General features: G+C 39.1%; 1 protein-coding gene across 1 annotated transcript in view; it reads left to right on the forward strand.

The window, feature by feature from the left end:
* Window positions 1-326: 326 nt before the first annotated feature.
* Window positions 327-14582, forward strand: part of flrt2 (fibronectin leucine rich transmembrane protein 2) — a 62293-nt gene continuing 48037 nt past the window's right edge. The window contains exon 1 of the mRNA XM_031288056.2: window positions 327-941. The gene's annotated coding sequence lies outside the window, so the exon portion shown is untranslated. The remainder of the gene's footprint in view (window positions 942-14582) is intronic.

Below are 14582 nucleotides of genomic sequence, written 5' to 3' on the forward strand. Positions count from 1 at the left end.
ACTTAGGAGAGAGGTTGTGTGTGTGTGTGTGTGTGTGTGTGTGTGTGTGTGTGTGTGTGTGTGTGTGTGTGTGTGTGTGTGTGTGTGTGTGTGTGTGTGTGTGTGTGTGTGTGTGTGTGTCTTTGAGTCTTTGAGCGTGTAAATGTACTCCATGCCCTGAAGTCCTCGGCCTCCAGATCTGTCAAATGTTGCCTGGCCCTGCAACATCCGTAACCCGTGACCCCTGTAACTCCTGTTTTGTTCTCGCCACTCCAGGCCCCTCAAATATCCCCTCCACTGGAACTCCCCCAGATGACAGACACTCCTCTCCTCTCTGTTCCTCCACACTACACCAGTAGCCTTTGACCTGCCCAGCACCTCTGCCTCTCTGCGCCGCTGCCCTCGCATTCCAGCAAAGGCGCTGAAACCGGAGCCCCGCGCTGAGCTCATCGCCAGGCCGCGGAATCAAGAGTTAAATGATACCAAAAAACAGAGAGGGGAGAGAAGAGAGAGAGAGAGAGAGAGAGAGAGAGAGAGAGAGAGAGAGAGAGAGAGGCAGCCGTGCAGTACAGGTCTGGAACTGGTTCTACTGTGTCTGCTTGCCGGTGCTCCTCGGGGGTTAAGTTTCACTGGAGAAAGCGAGGAGGAAGAGGAATAAGAAACTGCTGCCGTCTTTGAATTCTCTCTGCTTTTGTCTGTCTCGTTTTTCCTCCTCGTGCCGCCTCTCAGCGGCCTGACTGACTGGTGCCTGCAGTTCCCTCTTGACACACTCTAGCAAGCCTTGCCGCCCGCCCGCCCCTCCATCCGCGCTTTCAAGTTAACAAGCCCCGTCGGACTCGTCCTCGTGTCTGGGAGCCGGCTGGCTGGGATGTGAGTGTTAATGCCGTGAGGTCGCGCTCTCCACTCTGTCTGTGTCTCTGTTCCTCTCTGACCCTGACATGACCACCAAGCGTCCAAAGACAGTAAGTGTCCCTCTTTAAATTGTCTACCAGTGTGTGTGTGTGTGCGCATGTGTGTGCATAGTTTGGGGATTGTGTGGCTATGACTGTGTGTTAAAAAAAAAAGTGTAAGCGAAGAAAAGAACTGTTCCAAAGAAAAGAAATCTTTTCCAAAGCTGTAGCCCCAAATGTCACGTCTCGACATCGTTATGATTCACATCTCACATTGTGGTGAGTACAATTAAGATGCTTAATCACAGCAAACATAATTAAACCAATCAGTGTCTCTCTCAAGCTGAGTTTGGAGGACGACTGCAGTCAGTTATGGGGGTGGAAAAAGGGGATTTTTAAAACAAGAGCATCTCCAGCTGAAAAGAAAGATCAGTTTTTAAAAGTTTTAAGAGCGTCATTAGATAGACCTCTTCATCCATGCATTATTCATGGACGCCATGTTTCTTTCTAGTTCACTGCGTGTTGTTTGCCGTGTCTCTCTCTCTCTCTGACCCCTGTGCACTTGTCTTGTCAACCTCAGGGGTGACAAATCCCTCTGAAGTAAAGTTTTCAACAGGGTGAGGATCGTAATGGGTGGCCTGCAGGAGACACTCAATAAAAGGTTGAGTACACATTATTATACAAAAGGAATAATAAGAGTGCATTTACATCCCCTCTCAGGGGCTGTTTTAAAAATTCAGAACAGCATAAGGGCCAGTTTACATTCCGAAATCTGCCACCTGCTCTGTCTTTTCGAGCGGAAAAGCAATTTAAAATAATTGTGAACATTTCCAGCGATAACTTTAAAAATGTCCGGGGTGAAACCGTAACACTTATCTCTAACATCTTTTGCGGTGGACTCATTATTTAAATGGGTATGAAGTGCTCTATTGCACAGGTAAACACACCATGCTTCTTGGAAAATAATGACATCTCAATGATAAAAAAAAAAACGCCAGGGAACACTGCCCTGAATGCACTCAATTTACAAAGCTGTTTTTATTCACTGGTTTTACTTAACACGCTGCCAAGCACGCCTGATCCCAGACCACGACTGCCAAATGGACATGATTAATGAGTAAACATTTACAACTTCCAGAGAATACCAGCGCATATCTCGGCAGCATCAACACATAACCTCTGACATTTCATTTTCTTAATAATTTCATAATTATTCAGTATTTTCTGGGGCTTTAAGCTGATGTTTTAACACAACTTTAATTGCAAAAAAACGCAGTTCTACATTTGATTTCTATTCCAAAATGTTCAGTAAAAAGTGACTTGTGCAACCGTCCAATAGCAAAGGAAGTTGAGGGTTACAACTATAGTGCGATGAAAGGATATACCGGTGGTTCCCAACCTTTTTTTTGCCTGGCATAACCGTCATTAACTCCAACCATCATGATCCAAATGCATTCATTTCAATTGATTTCAACGTTTGATTGATTGATTGATTTTATTTGACCACTTAATTATAAAAATATGAAACAGTACATGTGTCATACATTAAAAATACATAACTTGTCAGGGATGACACAATAAAGCCCAAAGACTTATTTCCATTGTGGTCCCTATAGAGGAGTTTGTCCACTAGTTTTGGCCAATTATTCCAACCATTTATCTATCAATTTCAAGTAATTATTTCAACAGTTTATCCATGACTTTTGGCGAATTCTTTAAAATGTTTATCCTAATTTAGCCAGCTATTTAAACCATATATGATATCCATTAGAGCCCGACTGATATATCGGTGGGCCGATATTATCGGTCGATATTAGGCATTTTCCAAACTATAGGTATTGGCATTTATAATGGCCGATAAATTAATATTTAAAAAATAAAATAAAAACGGACGAAACACCCTTCAACCATGTTATGCGTGTTGGCGTGGCATAGTTTGTCCACCAGAGGGTGCTCTACAACGTCCCTGTTGGCAACACTCTTTGATTTTTTTGTGTTGTTATTGTGTTTTTGTTCAATGGACTTTAAGTTTCATATCTTAAGTTTGTATTTTTATACATTTTATTTATCAGAACTTTAATATATTTAGATGTTCCTCTGTTCTGTTATGACAATGAAACAAACAAGTTTATTTTTAAACAGCATTATCCTATTATTTTAGTGAGGACTCATAAATAACTACAGATAACTAATGTCAGGGAAATATGTTTATGTTTTGTTACGCGTTTCTGGATTATTTTTTTTTAAATACATATCGGCCGATATATCGGAATATCTCATTTTTAAATCACCAAATATTTGTATCGATATCGGCCTTAAAAAACCTTTATCGGTCGATCTCTAATATCAATTACTTTCAACTGTATTTACTGTATTACATGTATTAACTAGCTAACTCTTTTTCATGCAAGCTCTATGGCAACGTATGACTTTAATGTATCACATCTGATTGGTTGGTGTGGTGTGTCCAGTACAGTCAGCTTATTGTAGCAGGTAGTTTACTGGTTACTGTGACAGTAGATTTACTGACGATCAGCATCAGTCCAAATCAGATCACATCCTTTGCTTATTTAACCCTTGTGTTGTCTTCCCTTCGAAAGTGCACTTGTTGTCCTCCTGGGAAATGAACACCTTTTTGGTGCCTTTTGTTACTATGTTTTTGACACTTTTTCTGACATTTATATACCTTTCTTCGACACTTTTTGACACTTTTTTTCCTAGGTCTTCGATGCTTTTGTTTCCCAACCACCATACACCACTAACACCAACTTATTACTACTAGGTTAACACTTATTTTTGGAATTTATGGAATAATCTTCATTTGTAGGAAATTATACCTACTTTTTTATTTAAAAAAAAAAAGCAGAAATTATGAAATAATTAGACTGACATTAGAGGAGATGTGTGTTGATGGATAATCAGAGACTTCAAAGAGTCAAAGTTTAGTCAGAATACAGTTTTGAAACCATTTCAATTTTTTTGAAAGGCTAAAACTTACAAAATTCAATAAAAGTAGTGATCATGAATTCTACTGTACATGTGAAGAGCATTGTATGGAATCCATCTAATTTCTGGGTCATTTGTATTTAAAAAAACAAAACGAAAAAACAACAACATATTTCTGACTTTGAAATTTTGAAAAACAGGTCAAATTGGACCCGAGGATCACATGAGGGTTAAAGCAGCAATACAACAATGTAAAAATACTCAACTATAAGTAAAATGTCTGTATTCAAAGTGTTACTTAAGAGAAGGGCATAGGCATATATTAAAAGATCGATTTCAGGATTGTATCAATCGATATCAGATCACTTAATCAAAGATCGGTTTTAATTGGAGAATCGATTGTTTTGTTTGATGTCATTGTAAACTGAATATCTTTGAGTTATGGATCTTTGGTCAGATGGAACGAAAGTTACGAATGTAACTACGGTTCTATGAATCCTGGATGACCGCCAGAGGCAGTGTTAAGCACTTGTCTCTGGCAGTCAGTAAGGATGAAATAGAACATGACATTTGAAGACATCACCATTGGCTCAGGGAAAATGTTCCTGTCATTTTTCACTTTTCACTGATGTTAACAGACCAAACGAGTAATCGATTAATCAAGAAAATGATTGTCGGATGAATCGACAGGGAAAGAATTGTTGGTTGCATAACTTATAGCATCATCTCCCATTTTGCATACAATTTTAACCTGTTAAGAAACTAGGAGGTATAGCTTTCAAATATATGCATTTCTTTCTTTCTAAACTGAGGTGACATTTCCAAATCGTTCAAAACAACTGGAAATTTCATGCATCATCATTCATGTCATCAATTCTCAAAATATGCCACTAATGTGTCAGTGAACGTGACAGCGCAACACGCAGCTTTTTGGAGCGTAGGGATTCAAGTGCGGAGCTCTTTTCACCTATAATTGCTTTAGGGGACAGGTTGGTAGTCAGAAACTGTTTTATGTAGAAGTACATGAACGAACACATTTGACAGCTGGAATGTGTTTTTGTACGGTGCGGGGGGAAGAAAGAGGCACAGATTTAACAGCCTTTGTTTCAAACTGTCCATTTTAAGACGTTTAATAGTAGTAGTAAAATCCTTATTTTGACATCGATAACGACTCACTATGTCTGAATGTATTCTAAATAAGTTATAAAGTAGAATATTATAGGTAGAAAAAAAACTACATTTCTGTGGAATAATTGTCTTTTAATTATTAAACTGTTCTTATTTATGCACACTTACAGTCAACTGGAATTGATCAGCGTCCTGGCAGAATATTGAATCAATCCTCCAACAAGCCCGATCCTATAGTACTAGAGCAGTGTTGTCCAAACTTTTTCATGCCAAGGATCCCATTAACTGACACAAATTAGACCACAGACCCTCATTTCATAAGATTTTGTCTGATAGGATTTTTGCTTTTAGATGTTTTATTACAGAAACCCATACAGTCTGTCATTGTCAGTGTTTTCCCTAGGTTTATGGAAGACTTAGGTGCAGAAGGTTAGGGGTCCTAGCTCAAGAAAATGTTACGTTTTTTAATAATAAAAAAATATGCAATTTCACATCATTTCGGACAAATATAACAATATCTGTGTCTGAAACATTGAAAAAGCTAGAGCAGATAATAAAGGAATAACACTCAAAAAGCTTAAAGACAAAACTTGCTAAAGAAGTTCGCTGGGGACCAATCACGACCATTAGATCTGAGAAAAGTCTTTAAGTTAGTTTTCCCATAATGGCAAAAATGGAAAATCCCTGATTGTGTTAGTTACGGATGGAAATATAGTGAAAATAAATGCACCTCAAGGGGAGCATGTTCCCTCAGCCACGTGTTCCCTCAGCCCTGTGTTCCCTTAGCCCTAACCCCAACCCTAACCCAAGATGATCAGTATTACTGCAGCAATTTATACAAGGTCACATATCCAAAACATAAAATACGACCGGGGGTGGGGGGATATGTGAGCTGAGGGAACATAGGGCTAATTTTAATGAGGGAAAATTTTATAGAAAATTAAACTGTGTTGTGTTAGGAAATGTAATAGAAATGAGGGACCATAGGGCTGAGGGAACACAGGGCCTAATTTTGGGGGGTTTCTTTGAGGGAACATAGGGCCTAATTTGGTGGGAATCCTTGACGGAACATAGGGCCTAATTTTGATGCAGGGGAAATTTAATAGAAATAAGGGAACATAGGGCTGAGGGAACATAGGGATGAGCCCCCCCCCTCAAGGACCCCACTTTGGGAACCACTGCTATAGAGTCAGCTGACCACAGCAGCCAACTGAGGGCATGAATCAGACGTTGTGTGACGCTGGACATGGCCCGAGGGCAGAGCTCAGATATGCAGCCAGGGAGCAGAAGGAGAGGGCTGAAAAGAGAGCGTGAGGAGCTTATTGAGAAAGATCTGAGGGGTGAGGAGGGGGAGACAGAGAGAGAGAAAGAGTAGAGCATAGACTGGTTCTCTGGCCAACTGGCAAATCCAGCACAAGGAGAAGCTTGTTCCTGCACTGCCTCACCGTTCTCTGGGCATGTAGCAGGAGGACACGGCCTCTCTCGGATGAAAGAAAAACAAGAGTCAAATACCAGAAGATAATGTGATTACAGGCAAATAGGAGAATGAAGGTTAATTGGAGTTAAGTGTGTATAAAAAAACGAATATATATATATATATATATATATATATATATATATATATATATATATATATTGTCGTTTTTTTATACACAGACGTGTATATATATATATATATATATATATATATATATATATATATATATACACGTATATACGTCTGCACGTCAACCTCCATTCTGCCAATGGGGCTTGGATTCTAACTGCCTGCTTTAAAATAAACATTTGATAGTTCAGAAGGAATGTTGCAAGTGTATATTTTTCTGAGGCTAATACCTGGACATTTGGAGTCCAATCATTATCAGATTATAGTCAGTGGCTTAGACATGTGATTAGAATAACATGAAGAGCAATGTGAAAAACATGGAGCTGCCATAGTGACCTCGCTTTAAGTATCCGACACGTGTCTGGAAGTGGAATGGAGCGGTTTAACGCCGCCCATGATAAATCTCAGCAAAGGCTGTTTTCATCAAACACTCATAATCTCCCACTCTCCACATCAGGCTCTGTTTATATGGGAGCTGTCATTCAGAAAGACAGACTACCCTCAAGAAGGTAAACCTCAGAGTGCGTCCTTAACCTCTAGAGGAGGACCATTGCTAAAGATGTCTTACTTTTGCCGTATACTTCAGCTTTTTTTTTTTTCAAGTACATTCACATTCACCAGTGGTGGAAGAAGTATTCAGATCCTTTACTTAAGTAAAAGTACAAATAACACACTATAAAAAAAATACTCTGTTACAAGTAAAAGTTCTGCATTTAAGTAAAAGTATATAAATATCATCAGGAAAATGTGCTTAAAGTAATAAAAGTTAAAGTACTCCATGCAGAAAAATCACATTGTAGAAACTGGAAACGACGAAATTTGTAATAAAACGTGTTTTATAAACTACATGTGTTTTGTGTGCAAAAAATCTTAATTTGTAAAGTAACTAGTAACTAAAGCTGTCAGATGAATGTAGTGGAGTAAAACGTACACTATTTCTCTCTGAAATGTAGCGGAGTAGAAGTAAAAAAGTGGCATGAAAAGAAAAGGCTCAGGTAAAGTACAAGTACCTCAAATTTGTACTTAAGCACAATACTTGAGTAAATGTACTTAGTTACATTCCACCACTAACATTCAAAGACAGATGTGTTTTTTTTTTTTTTTTTTTAAATGAATCACTGGGCATTGACCAATGGCACCTGGATTGTTTTTTTTACAGAGCAGTATAAAAGGGAAATCACAGCCTTGATTGCTGCAGAAACCATGTTATACAAAAGTGACAAAGAAGCCCCATGAACATTCAAAATAGCCATTTAAATCTGGCTCTCCTGCCAAGAAATCAGACTGCTTAGGACTGACAATGTGGGACCAGTCATTTCATTGGTACAATATCTATATGGGTGGGCACTAATTACTTTTTCATATTATGGAATGGACACAGGCAGTCAACCAGTTAGGGGCTGATGTTGTTAGCCATCGATTAGTTCCATTTGTGATTTGAGCGCTCTCTACAACACTCTATGATCAATGTTGCCACTTTCTCACTAGATTCTGCAACTTTTAAGACCCTTTCATTGACTCATTATTTATCTTTTAGGCGATTAGCGACACATTGAGTGACTTTTTGAGCAACACTTTACTCATCTCCATTGAAAAGAGTCAGCAATACATTTCAGTGAGTGTACTCTGATGTAGCTGTGTCTCTCTGGACTGAGTGGAGGAGAGCACCAGCACATTCAGTCGACCAATCAGCAGCCAGACAGAAAATGAGCTGTGAGTGTGCGTCACAACCGATCACTGATCACCATTGTTTGTCCGGTGAACTCATTTGTTTTTATTCTAAATGATTTAGAAATACTCACAGAAAATACACACAATTTAGAAATGTATAAAGCCAGATAGAGTCAGTTAAGTTTAGCTTCATTTTTTTTTTATTTAAATGAATAATAATTAGGTGATGATGCCACGCCTCTTTCTGAGCGGAAGCTAGTTAGCCTCCCTTCCTAGCTTCCACTTTCCGAGTGACTTAACAGCACAACCCTGTCTCGTAAAAATGATTTTCCCACTCAGTGAAACTGTATTCTCAATTACGTTTCAAGGGAAATACATTTTCAATGACTCCGACTGGCGCACGTTGTGAAAAGGTCACTGTTTTAAACACGTGGTTAACGTTGTGAATTGAAACAAAACTATTTGGTTAGGTTTAGAAAACAATCAAGGTTTGGGTGAAAATAAGTATGTTTGTTAAATGAATTAAGTTAAGTACGTTACATACGTGACTTAGGTTAAGTATGTTACGTAAACAAGTCAACAATGTGTTTTGGTTTCACACGGGACATGAACAGCGGTTTTCTGGATGAAAGTCCTGTGTTTGATTGCCTCATCCAGTCATCATCCGCCCCTGTGTCTGTGTTTTATTTTAACGATAACCGACAAAGTTCATTAATTAAAAAGTCTGCTACTTTGGCTCCGCTACAGTTCTGTAAGCAGTCTGCAACACCTGCAAACAAACTGTTAGCATGTTAAAACTTCAAGAAGCTATTTTTGTGTCCTTTTTTGACTGTGTATTACGTTTAAAGTTTCAGTTATATTAAATATTTGCTTAAAGCGTTTAAATAAACATTTGTGTTGGAGTTTGGAACATTCCAAAATGTTCATTTTGACTAAAAGATTTTCATTTTGACTGTAAATGCATATTGGTTCCTAATATCGATTATCAGTTTATTTAACTACTAATAATTGGTATTGTTATCGTCCCTGAAAAAACAGTATCGGTCGACCCCTAGTTTTGTCGTATGGGAACTTAATTTTTCGAGGACAAGGCCGAACAGAACAATGTTATATAGGGGCCGATGTCTTAAATCGATAATGGTAACCAACACTGTGGGCTCAAAAAAGGGGAAACATGTCTTGTATCAATCGGCATAGGCTATACAGTGCCACATCCACAACTATTTAAAAGAAAATGGTTATATATTTTGTTTTCGTTATGGAAAAGTATACACCACATAGTAGCCACATATCAGTATAGTTCAAATGTTGAATGTAAAAATGTATCATCATGATTTGAAATCACTTTATGTTTTTGCTTTTGCTTGATAAGAAAAGGTAAACCCTTCCTGCCATTTTGTGAAGCACAGCACTGTGTATGATGGAGTGGGCTGACACACAAGTTTTTACGGCCTGCAAGTAGGATCCTTCTTGTTTGCTTTGGAACCTTCTGAAAGCAGCCAAAAAAGCAATGGTGAATGCCAGCCAGAGTGGCTGCCAGCAGGCGTACAGCACACAACACAGAGTCCCGCTCTTTGATGTTCTGCTCCAACCATACTCAACTTTAAGGAGGCTTCATGCTGTTGACGCATATTTGGACCCAACCAACCCACACCTCTACCCTCATCTTTCCCCCTTATCTTATATTTTATAGTTCACACCTCATAAAAACGCAATTTGTCTCTTAGGTCTGATCTTAAGGATGGTCGTTTACAAGTGAGGTTGCAGTTTGTGTTCAGGCATCGTAAACCCATCAAGATTAGTTTTTTTTTGTGGTAACGACACTGCTGCGCGTACTGTAACTCATGGAGAATTTTTCTAGAATGACACCAAAACAGCAAGCTGCAGATTAGATGAAGAAAAACGTAATAGTGACGTGCAGGCAGCATCAGAGACGAGGAAAGTTAAAGGTGCCGTAGGTAGGATTGACTTTTATGAGGTGTGAACTATAAAATATAAGATAAGTAACCACTTTACTCTTCACCAAGTACTGTACTGTAGGTACTTTGCTTTGACTTGAGTATTTTCTGCTATACATTTATATCATATCATAGCATAACCCTTTAAAACACAGCAGTCGGAGAAATAAGACAAACTAACTAGCCGATCGAGGCAGTGGTAGACCAGCAACTTCCCAGTTATGTGAGGTAAAATTACTGTTTTTGTCAAAGGAGTCTGGTGGCTCTGAAGAGAGCAGAGATAACGGCTTGAGTTCCCCGTCGGAAAATGTTAAAGTTATGAAAATATTCTAAATATAGCGTAAAGTTAAACTGATTTTGTAACCGATTTTGTATTTTGAGGTGAGCCTTTTTAAGGTGGCTAAAATAAGTTTTGCTGCTGCACAGCTGTACATTGCTTAGCTTCCATGTTGGTACTCCTGCCTTCTTCTCCAAACTGGGGACGTGCCGACCGCCATCTACTATAGGTAATACACCAACTATGGATAAGTACTTCATACAACCCCACTTCAAAAACTATCCCTTCAAGTAGATTTGGCTGATAAACCTTTGTACTTTTAATACTGTAAGTACGATTTTAAACGTGCAATGGAGCAGTTTTACATTGCTGTACTGGCACTTTTACTTCTAAGATCTACAGTGAGTCTACTTATTCCACCGCTGTGCGGCAGCCACAGGCAGGTGTGATGTCACCATCATATGTTCCGCGTTATGCTTTGCGAGTGACGTAAAGGACGGTCTGAAATCTGATTTGAGTGGCTCGGCTAAGTCGTTTCAAATTTGATTTGAGTCAGATTTCCACCTACGGTATGACTTTATAAAAGCAATCTGATTCCAATCTGGATATGCCAGAAATCAGATTTAGGCTGCCAGTCTGAACATAACCATATTCTCTATTCCTCTCCTTCTCTTTTCTATCTCCCGTATGTACAGTATCTGTCTTCAACGCTTTTCTTCACTGTCCTCTCTTTGTGTCTCTCACCAGACTTCATCATTTAGTTTTGTTGTTGCAATACCTAAACTTGTGACTGTGCTATGTGGGTTGGATCAAAAGTCTAGTCAACACAAAACACCAGCTCCCCTTCCAAACTAAACAGCACATAGACATTATGCAACTCCCTGGACTTCCTGTTATTGCTTACCTTAAAGTTCCCCTTTATTAAACTTTCTCACAGCCTGATATCATGAAATGAAAGAATGCTTTCATATGGGAACAAATGTAATAATTCTGTTCATATGTACGGCTTTAATACCAGCTGATACATGATTCATTCTCAATAAAAACATGCTTATGCAGGGACAGGCTCTGTTGATGGCCAGGCTTGAGTCTCAGTGCGTGTACCCGCAGTTTAAAAACCCAATTATTTTTTATTGTCAAATGCAATGTAAACCCTGGTTAACAGACCTAGATAACTCCTTTAGTAACCGGCAGTGTTAGGAAAGGTTACTTTAGAAATGTAATAGGGTAACTTGTAATCGGTAACCTATTTAAAATGTAAAAGTAGTGTAACTATTTCAATTACGTTATCAAATGAATGTAACGCATTACATTTAATTACTTTTTGATTACTTTTCTAAATTTCTAAAGCTATCTATAGCTTGAGAGGCACTTTAACGGTCGGATGGGAAGCGTTGCATATTCAAACAGGAGAACCGATCGAAAGCATCAGAATAATATCAAATTTTACGAAACGGCTGTGGCTGGAAATGGCAAAAGAAGACATTGTGTACGTGAAAAACATGCAAAGCAACAAAATTAATATTATTCAACACATAGCATGGCTTTTTACTGAAAATATTCAGATGTAACCCCCAATGTAATCATGAACATTTTCAAAGGTAACTGTAATTTAATTACACAATTTCCCCCCAGTAACTGTAACAGATAACAGTTACCTTTTATTTTGTAATTAAATTACGTAACGCCGTTACGTGTAACTAGTTACTCTGCAACACTGGTAACCAGGGTTTTTGTGTATGTATACGCTCGGTAGGGCTGGGCAACATATCGATATTATATCGGCATCAATGTATGAGACTAGATATCGTCTTAGATTTTGGATATCGTAATATCGTGATATGACACAAGTGTTGTCTTTTCCTGGTTTTAAAGGCTGCATTACAGTAAAGTGATGTACTTTGATGAATTTACCAGACTGTTCCAGCTCTTCTATTGTTTGCCTTTACCCACTTAGTCATTATGTCCACATTATTGATGATTGTTTATCTAAAATCTCATTGTATCAATTCTTTTGAAAAAGCGCCAAAAGTCTACCCTACATATCGACATCGCTGTATTTGGTCAAAAATATCATGATATTTGAGTTTCTCCATATCGCACAGCTCTAACGCTCGGGGTAATGCTCCGTAGGTTATAACTTCCCCACTCGACTCCGCTGCAGTGGTTTTTGACCTGGGAATAGAATAGAGCAGTTGGAAGCAACGGTGCCAAAAATAACAGCAACAACACAAGCTTTAAACCTTTAAACCCACCGAGGACTTCACCATGGCAATGTATGAAATGTACGAAATGTACAGTGCTAAAAAGTCTTCCATGTTCTCCCCACTTTCCAGGTTGTTGGGATTTTGACAAGGGTCAACTGGAAGAAAGCCTTATTCCAACCAGGTGGCCTTATTGGTGCGAAGTGAACTCCGCTCTCCAGCTTGAAAGCGCTGTATTTTCCATTGAGTATTGAAGAGCATATTTAAAGGTGCTCTAAGCGATGTTGGGTGACATCACTTCTTGTTGACGTTTGAAGTACTGTCAAACAAAACGGAGGCTAGCACGCCCCTCCCTCCTCCTCATCCCGAACACTGTTTGTTTGTTATGTTATGTTTGGTGGTGCAGGTTGGCGCAGTTTGTTTTTGTTGCCGTTTGTGGAGCCTGGGCTGTCTACGGAGATCGCATTTTTTTTACAGTGTGTTCAGGGGACAGGCAGCTAACGGATAGTGAGGAGATGTTTGCTGTATGTGACAAAAAATGTTGTAGCCTAAAAATCGCTTAGAGCACCTTTTGGGGTTTGACATGCCTGGACGAGTGGCACTATATCAATGGTATTGGAAGGGGGATTTAATTCTTGCATTTTTTTTTTTTTTGTGTATGATCAAAAAACATCCCCACCTCTGCTTTTTTTCACAAATCGCACCCTGCCTAAGGAGTAAATCTCATCAGCGTCAGTGAGCCAATAAGCATGCAGCATGCTTCTACCAAGATCTAATAATGCTTGTGATTGGCTGTCTAACGTTACACGTCGTAGAGGCACGCAGGAAAAACTCTACATTACGCTCATGTGCTACGTGAACGTAATGTAGAGTTTGTAGAGATAGAAAAATAAATACAAATATTTATGCCGTAATGTTGTATTGTTGTAATTTCTTTATGTTTTATAAAAATTGGTATCGAAAAAAAGTATTGTTAAGGTACCGGTATCAAAGTCATTTTTTGAACGATACCCAGCCCTAGTTGACGGCCAGGCTTTGACAGTGACATCACTCACACAGGAGAGTATGTGTGTGTGCAGGTTCACTTCTCTTTTCTCTTTGGATGTGTCTTTTTGTTTGTGAATTTTCCCTTCGCCTGTCTACATAAATATTTTTTTTCCCCATCTATGTGTTGCTGTCTCCTTCTTTATTGCACGTCTCTGTGTCGTATGGATGATCTTCTCCTCTGGCACTTTACACCATTATTTTCCTATTTAGCATGTCGCTTGCTGAGTTAGCTCACGCTGTCAGCTGCCTGCTGAGTGATCCATTCCCCTCTATCTAAAAAGCTTCTCAGTAATTGCTGGGTAATTGTTTGTCCGGTACGGCAGCGTGCAAAAGCCTGGTCTCTCATTATGTCTGTTGAATTTGTCGAAACAATACACCATCAAAATAAGAGATATCTGCCTCTTGGCAAGCTTTTCTCACGTTTCCAAACCCAATTATTCACAAAAGAACCTGTATTGAAAAAGGGAGGATAATCTCCCCTAGGTGGCATACAGTTCTGTTTTAAGAAAATAAGCTTTCTTGACGTATTGCAGCCTCTGGCAAACGTCCTGCACAGCCACATTCCACTTTCACATGACCTTCTCACACGCAGTGGCCTGGAGCGAGAGCCGCACCGTCCGTCCCTAAACACACCTCCATTTGACTGGCCTAGATAATTCAAGGCATGCTTATCTTTTCTTCTTCTTCTTCCTCTGCTTCTCCCTCCTTCTCCTCCTCCTCCTCCTCCTCCTCTGTGTTTACAAGTTTGACTCAACTCCAGAGATGAAATTGGCTTGTAAATTTAATTTATGTGTATTTACAGTTTTCTTTTACAAGGACAGATATATCCCCACTCAAACGCTGGAAGCCTTTCAATTTCATCATAGTGTATGTCAG

Source organism: Sander lucioperca, chromosome 19, assembly GCF_008315115.2.
Source record: "Sander lucioperca isolate FBNREF2018 chromosome 19, SLUC_FBN_1.2, whole genome shotgun sequence".
NCBI classification, from domain to species: domain Eukaryota; kingdom Metazoa; phylum Chordata; class Actinopteri; order Perciformes; family Percidae; genus Sander; species Sander lucioperca.